Raw genomic sequence first — 8,861 nt, 5'->3', positions numbered from 1 at the left:
GCGACTGCACCCTGCGTGACGGGAGATGTCTCCCGTGTGGTGTGTGCTATTCTGATTTATTTATAAAGATTAAGCCACCCAAGAGGTGGCACGGGCATGAATAGCCCGTAATGTGCTATTCTCAAGTCGCTTGCTTATGTACAGTGACGACACCTCACAGTAAGATATAGAAGGGTGGAAAACCGTTACCTGTAAATAGGGATAGGATTAATGCTTGTGTAATTAGTTATGCCATTATGATGATGAGATAATGGAGTATAAGGATTTCTCGATCACTACATCACCTTCAACTATTACTAGGGGAACTATTCCATGGTCCAGGGATTTTCTGAAAAGGAGTTTCACTGGCAAGCATAGTGAATTAAGAGCATAAGAATAAAGGTAACTGCAGAAGGCCTATTGGCCCATACGAGGCAGCTCCTATCTATAACCACCCAAACCCACTCATATACATGTCCAACCCACGCTTGAAACAATCGAGGGACCCCACCTCCACCACGTTACGCGGTAATTGGTTCCACAAATCAACAACCCTGTTGCCAAACCAGTATTTACCCAAGTCTTTCCTAAATCTAAACTTATCCAATTTATACCCATTGTTTTGTGTTCTGTCATGTGTTGATACTTTTAATACCCTACTAATATCCCCTTTGTTATGTCCATTCATCCACTTGTAAACCTCTATCATATCACCCCTAACTCTTCGCTTTTCCAGTGAATGCAATTTAAGCTTTGTTAATCTTTCTTCATATAAAAGATTTCTATTTTGGGGAATTAACTTAGTCACCCTACTCTAGACACGTTCAAGTGAATTTATATTTATTCTATAATATGGCGACCAAAACTGAACTGCATAATGTAAATGGGGCCTAACCAGAGCAAGATATAGCTGAAGAACCACACCAGGTGTCTTGTTACTAACACTTCGATTAATAAATCCCAGTGTCCTATTTGCCTTATTACGAGCATTCATGCATTGATCCTTTTGTTTTAAATTCTTACTAATCATAACTCCCAGATCCCTTTCACAATCCGACTTCGCAATCTCAACACCATCTAGCTCGTATCTTGTAACTATCATCATTACCTAGTCTCAAAACTTTACATTTATCAGCATTAAACTGCATCTGTCAATCTTTTGACCATTTCAAAACCCTATTTAGATCAACTTGAAGTGATAGTGAGTCTTCTTCCGTGTTAATTTCCCTACCTATTTTTGTATCATCTGAAAATTTGCAAATGTTGCTACTCAACATAAGAACACAAGAACACAAGAACAAAGGCAACTGCATAAGGCCCACCGGCCCATACGAGGCAGCTCCTACCTACAACCACCCAATTAATTTGCCAGTTCTTTACGACTTGGGACTTAAATCCATTTCCACTTTGGGCTTCTGAGTCTTTTAGTTTGTCAATGCTCTTCCTGATTGTGTCGCGTGTAATTGGTATTTCTCTTAATTCATTCTCCTTACCTCCGACAAACATTTGTGTTGGTGATGGGATGTCATTCAAGCTTTCTAGTGTGAACACTGATGTTAGGTATTCATTGAGTGTTTGCCGCCCTTTTATGATACAACTTAAAATTGTTAGTCTCATCTTTTATGGGTCCTACGGAGTCAGTTCTTTGTTTGGGTTTTACTTCGTATATACTTGCCCGAAACGCTATGCGTATTAGTGGCTTTAGGTATTGTATTTTAAATTTTAAAATTTTGCCCCGAGGTGCGAGTTTATTGGGAGTACTTAGCTGTATCATTAGCAAGGTAATGAACTATAGTTTGCTGTCCTCTGTCCTTTAACAAATCCATTGACCCCTCCCCTAATCTGCCTATTTTGTGCAATAGTCGGTTTAGGATGATCCTTTCAATCATCTTCCAAGTGCATTACATGAGACTGATAGGTCTATAATTGCCAGGGTCATTGGGTTTCGGTATTGGGACCATTATTGCATGTTTCCATTGTGTGGGCAACACTCCACATAGGAATGACTTGTTAAACAGGTGGAGTAGTGGATTGCCAGACACTTCACACAGTGCATTGAGTATGTCGTAGGTGACGCCATCTTCACCAGGTGCTGTACTTTTACCCTTTTCATAGCCCCCTTTACTTCCTTGGCTGTAATTGGTTCCCCATACTCGTCATCACTAGATTGTGCTCTTGTTATCCTAATCCTTCTGTCATTATGTCGGATGAGCTGTTCCCTGCTTACTTCTGCAGGGAGGGAGGAGGATGATGCTGCATCACTCCACTTGTGAATTAGTTCTTCAGCCTTACCCTGGGGGTCGTTGTGAGCTGCAGGCCGGGCTCTGCTCCCCTTAGCTACCTTAATTTTTGCCCACACTTGTCTTGCAGACGTTTCTCTTCCAATAGAGCTAGTGAACTCTAGTCATTGTCTTTCCCTTTGTAACTCATCTGCAATGTATGTACCTTTACCTGACTAAAAAATCTAATCTAAATCTTTATCTAATCTATATGCTTAGATATATGCAAATGAGAGAGTAATAGAGCGAAACCTTTAAAATACTGAACAATTTGGAGGATATTGATTCATACAATTTCTTCAAAAGGTCAGATGTAACACGAACAAGGAGCAAAGGTTTCAAGCTCAACAAGCCACAGTGTAGGAGTGACAACAAATGCTTTTTAACCCATACGATTATGATCATGGCAATAAGGTTTCTAAAACAGTAGGCATTCTTCCAAAGCCAGACACTGAACTATGTTCCTCGCCCTAACCTAGTCACTCAGTATTATTCACTCATTTATCTATGTCTTGTCTATTTATGTCTTAAAGGTTACAAGACGTACATTAGTCAATACAATTGGTGCTTAAAATGTTAAGGATCTCTTGTGAAACACGGGTATTAATAAAAAAAAATATTATGTAAAATAAATAAAAAAGGCCCAAGGGCCATGAAGTAACAAGAATGCAAGGCCGGCACAAGCTGGCGTAAGTAGAGAAGACGGAAGATTCTTCATATTAAAAGACCCTGCTTCTCCAAGATGGCAGTCACACCCTGCTTGCCCTGGACAATCACCATATGGAGAAGGACTGTTTACTGTGAAGGGAAGTCCACAAATGCAATGCCAGCATGAGTCAGTCTTGAAGGGTAAACGATGATGGCACCCTCACAGTAACACAAAAGCCGAGCAAGCCCAGTGAGGAAGACCTGTTGATGGGAAGGAGGAGAATCATTAGTCACAACAAAATCCACATAGAAACAAAGGAGAGTAAAAAATAAAGTGGATGTCTTCTTTTTGTATAGACATAATAAATATTGCCATTTGGCTATGTATTTATATGATATATAATAGAATACAGCATAAAACAAAATAAGAGGGGTGGTAGGAGAAGAAAAGATTAGTGTTCAGTGAGAATCCACAAGGTCTTCTCTGAACACTCTATTTTCTTCAAGGCTGTGGGTCCCTACAATTGCACCAGAGGTGGTACACACCCCTATTATTATTTAAACAGGTGAGTACACACACGGTGTTAGCAAACTTAGCCTCCAAACACACACACACACATGGTATCAGCAAACTTAGCCTCCAAACACACACACACACATGGTATCAGCAAGCTTAGCCTCCAAACACACACACACATAGTATCAGCAAGCTTAGCCTCCAAATACACACATGGTATCAGCAAGCTTAGCCTCTAAACACACACAAATGGTATCAGCAAGCTTAGCCTCCAAATACACACACACACATGGTATCAGCAAGCTTAGCCTCTAAACACACACACACACACACACATGGTATCAGCAAGCTTAGCCTCCAAACACACACACACACACATGGTATCAGCAAGCTTAGCCTCCAAACACACACACACACACATGGTATCAGCAAACTTAGCCTCCAAACACACACACACACATGGTATCAGCAAGCTTAGCCTCCAAACACACACAGACACATGGTATCAGCAAGCTTAGCCTCCAAATACACACATGGTATCATCAAGCTTAGCCTCCAAACACACACACACATACATGGTATCAGCAAGCTTAGCCTCCAAACACAGACACACACGGTATCAGCAAGCTTAGCCTCCAAACACACACACACACACACATGGTATCAGCAAGCTTAGCCTCCAAACACACACACACACATGGTATCAGCAAGCTTAGCCTCCAAACACACACACACACACACACATGGTATCAGCAAGCTTAGCCTCCAAACACACACACACATGGTATCAGCAAGCTTAGCCTCCAAACACACACACACAGAAAATGGGGACATTGAAACAGTTGATAAACTTGATTTCAAGAGAGAGAGGTCACTATGGGGAACTTCAATTTTTTTTTAATAAGTAATTAGGCAGACTTGTTGCTAGACAGGGAAGTAAATTAAATGTATGCCAAATTTTGCAAAATATACAATGAAGGCACACAAACATTCATACCAAAACAGAGATGCAGGGCCAGAAAACAGGATTGGTTCAACAGAAATTGAGAGAGGGCCACAGACCAAAAGACACAAAAATGGAATGAAAGACATTGAAAAACTACAAGCAGATGTCAACAAAGTTTTCGATTGGGCAGCAGAAAATAACATGATGTTTAACAGTGATAAATTTCAGGTATGGCAAAAATGAGGATCTGAAACATAATACAGGGTACAAAACACAATCGAATCTTCCCATAGTAGAAAAACAGCATGTCAAGGATTTGGGAATCATGATGTCCGACGATCTAATGTTTAGGGAGCATAACCAAGCAAATATTGCGTCGGCCAGAAAAATGATCGGATGGATTATGAGAACTTTCAAATCCAGGGATCCCATCACAATGGTTGTACTCTTCAAGTCACTTATGTTGTCCCGTCTCGAGTACTGCTCAGTATTCACTTTCCCCTTCAGAGCACGGTTGCACGGTTGTTCCTGCCGGAACAACCGTGGACATCTTCAGGAGAAAACTGGACTGTTTTCTAAGAGAAGTTCCGGATCAGCCGGGATGTTGTGGGTATGTGGCCCTGCGGGCCGCTCCAAGCAACAACCTGGTGGACCAAACTCTCACAAGTCGAGCGTGGCCTCGGGCCGGGCTTGGGGAGTAGAAGAGCAGAACCCCATCAAGCAGGTATCAAAATAGAAAGAAGCCAAACCCCCAATCATACCAGCGATACAAAGATGCGAGAAACAACTATACAGCAGTAAGGGAAGAGGCAGAAAGAAATTTTTAAAAAGGGATAATGGATAAATGTAAAACAGAACTGGGCCTATTCTACAAATTCATAAACAACAAATTGCAGGTAAAGGATAATATCCAGAGGTTGAAAATAGGAAACAGATTCACAGAAAATGATAATGCAATGTGTGAAACATTAAACCAAAAGTTCCAAAGTGTGTTTATACAAAATGAAATCTTAAGAGAACCAGACACAATAAGAATTTCTGAGAACATCATAGAGCGTATAGAGGTGTCTAGAGATGAAGTGGAAAATATGCTAAAGGAGCTAAGTAAGAACAAAGCAGTTGGTCCAGATGGAGTTTCACCATGGGTTCTGAGAGAATGTGCATCTGAGCTCAGCCTTTCACTTCACCTGATCTTTCAGGCATCCCTGTGTACAGGAGTCATAGCAAACATGTGGAAAAAGGCTAACATAGTTCCAATCTACAAAAGTGGCAAGAGGGAAGACCCCACCTCTCTCTCAGTTATAGACCTGAATCATTGACAAGTGTAACAGTGAAAGGATTGAAAACAAAAACAAAAATAATAAAAACTAAATGGGTAGAACACCTGGAGAGAAATTATATAATATCACACAGACAGTATTGTTTTCGATCTGGAAGATCCTGTGTATCGAATTTACTCAGTTTCTATGATTGAGCCACAGAGATTTTAAAGGAAAAAGGTAGTTGGGTCGACTGCATCTATCTAGACATAAAAAAGGCTTTCGACAGAGTTCCACATAAGAGGTTGTTCTGGAAACTAGAAAATTTTGGATGGGTGACAGGTAAGCTTCTAACATGGATGAAAAATTTTCTGACTGATAGAAAAATGAGGGCAGTAATCAGAGGCAATCGGACTGGAGAAGTGTCACAAGTGGAGTACCACAGTACATGCACCAGAAATGTTCTTTGTCTACATAAATGATCTACCAGTTGGAATACAGAATTATATAAACATGTTTGCTGATGATGCTAAGATAATGGGATGGATAAGAAATTTAGATGATTGTCATGCCCTTCAAGAAGACCTGGACAAAATAAGTATATGGAGCACTACTTGGCAAATGAAATTTAATGTGAATAAATGCCATGTTATGGAATGTGGAATAGAACATAGATCCCACACAACCTACAAATTATGTGAGAAATCTTTATATAATTCTGATAAAAGAAAGAGGTCTAGGGTTGATTCTAGATAGAAAACTATCACTTGAGGCCCACATAAAGAACGTTGTGTGAGGAGCCTATGCCACGCTTTCTAACTTCAGAATTTTGTTTAAATACATGGATGGCGAAACACTAAAGAAATTGTTCACGAGTTTTGTTCGGCCAAGGCTAGAATATGCAGCGGTTGTTTGGTGCCCATATCTTAAGAAGCACATCAACAAACTGGAAAAGGTGCAAAGACATGCTACTAAGTGGCTCCCAGAACTAAAGGGCAAGAGCTATGTGGAGAGGTCAGAGGCATTAAATATGCCAAAACTAGAAGACAACAAAAAGAGGTGATAAAATCACTATGTACAAAATAGTAACAGGAATTGATAAAATCGATAGGGAAGATTTCCCGAGACCTGGAACTTCAAGAACAAAAGGTCATAGATTTAAACTCACTAAACAAAGATGCCAAAGAAATATAAAAAAATTTCCTTTCGCATACAGAGTGGTACACGGTTGGAACAAGTTAAGTGAGAAGGTGGTGGCGGCCAAGACCGTCAGTAGTTTCAAAGCATTATGTGACAAAGAGTGCTGGGTAGACGGGACACCACGAGCGTAGCTCTAATCCTGTAACTACACTTAGGTAACTACATTTGGTGTCAGCAAGCTTATCGTCGAAACACACACAAACAGCCTGCCTATTATTCAAGGCCTTCTCTGAGTACTCTCTATTTTCTTCTCTGAGGCTATGGGTCCCTAATCTTGCACCAGAGGTGGTACAACTTTTAAGTTTTTAACTACTGCACTGAGCACCTGATTTTGGCAAAGACTTCTTAGTGCAATTGTCAAGGACATAGTTCTGGTATTTTTTTGTTTATAAATATTCAGGTATAGTTAATGTCAAAATGTTTCAAAACTCAACAATTTATATTTCAAAACAAAAAAAGTAATGAAAACATTACAAAACATTAAAATATAGCCTAATTAATTAATTAATAAAATAGCACAACTCTCAGAATGTCTAAAGGTGCTTTGAGCAATGAAGTAGTTAATTTTATATATATATAATATTATATATATAATATATATTTACCTGTGACTACTGCTTAGCAAAAATTTGATCTCTGTGAAAATTGGTCTCGTCATTGCTAGGAGATATTTTAAGACCATGATTTGCTGTGGATGGCACTGTAGTCTTCAAGTCATCAATCTAAAAATAGAGGTAATCTTTTAAAATGTAAATTTTGTATAAAAAAAATGCAAAAATAAATTGCAAGAATAATATGAAGTAATTATACAATTTTTTTTAATTATTTAAATATTTGTGAGACATTATTAAGAAATGTATGAAGTACAGATTCTCTAAGACCTGATATGTATCTGCTTATGTTCCACCACATTACATTCAGGGCTGAAGAGAAAACACAGCCAGTAAGGTAATGATCACTTAGGATGGACTGGGATGCTACATGTAGGTTGGGGCTAAGCTGCGTGAGGCTAGGATGCCCAGCCTGCCTTGTCTAGGCTGGGCTGGGCTAGGCAACACTAGGAAGGAGTCAACAAATCTCTGGAGTGCCTTACTTTTCCTGATATCCTTAAAAAAGCAAGAATGATGCCATTTTATAAAGGAGGCGAGACAGCAGAAATAAACAATTAGAGAAAAATATCAAATCTACTTATACTTTCAAAAATATTTGATTTTTTTTTTTACAAACATCTCTTCCTACTTTGTAAAATTCAACATGAATACAAACACACACACACATCCCTAGGAAGCAGCCCATAGCAGCTGTCTAACTCCCAGGTACTTATTTACTGTTAGGTGAACCAGATATAGAGAATAACCACAAAATCTTGTAAAGCCACTAGTACACGCAGCATTTCAGGCAGGATATATAATATTAATATTAATATTATATATATATATATATATATATATATATATATATATATATATATATATATATATATATATATATATATATAAATATTATATATATATATATATATATATATATATATATATATATATATATATATAACTGAAAACTCACACCCCAGAAGTGACTCGAACCCATATGCTATGCCCAAGATTACCATCCGAGTGAGTGCCAGCGGGGAAGTGGGTCAAATAGCCTCGGCTATCACTTCCTTATGTCTGGTCGTGATGGTCAAGCGGATTAAGGCATCCCTGTACATACCAGTTGCGTTGCTCCTGGCAGTATTGGGTTCGAGTCACTTCTGGGGTGTGAGTTTTCAGTTGCATATTGTCCTGGGGACCATTCAGGCTTGTTCACATTTGTGTTCCTCACGTGTTGCCCCAAAAATGAGGTGATTTGATAAAATGCTTTGCCCAAGATTACCATCCGAGTGCCAGCGGGGAAGTGGGTCAAATAGCCTCGGCTATCACTTCCTTATGTCTGGTCGTGATGGTCAAGCGGATTAAGGCCTCCCTGTACATACCAGTTGCGTTGCTCCTGGCAGTATGGGTTCATTTCACTTCTGGGGTGTGAGTTTTCAG

At 39.3% G+C, this 8,861-nt stretch overlaps 1 long non-coding RNA gene across 1 annotated transcript in view; it reads right to left on the bottom strand.

The window, feature by feature from the left end:
* Positions 1–2,859: 2,859 nt before the first annotated feature.
* Positions 2,860–8,861, bottom strand: part of LOC138352538 (uncharacterized) — an 11,560-nt gene continuing 5,558 nt past the window's right edge. The window contains exons 2-3 of the long non-coding RNA XR_011222818.1: positions 7,434–7,550; positions 2,860–3,167 (exon numbers count right to left, since the gene is read on the bottom strand). This is a non-coding gene — a long non-coding RNA (uncharacterized lncRNA). The remainder of the gene's footprint in view (positions 3,168–7,433; positions 7,551–8,861) is intronic.

Source organism: Procambarus clarkii, chromosome 54, assembly GCF_040958095.1.
Source record: "Procambarus clarkii isolate CNS0578487 chromosome 54, FALCON_Pclarkii_2.0, whole genome shotgun sequence".
In the NCBI taxonomy this organism is placed as follows: Eukaryota; Metazoa; Arthropoda; class Malacostraca; order Decapoda; family Cambaridae; genus Procambarus; species Procambarus clarkii.
Note: the sequence above shows the minus strand (reverse complement) of the source record. Positions and strands in the feature narration are given on the sequence as shown.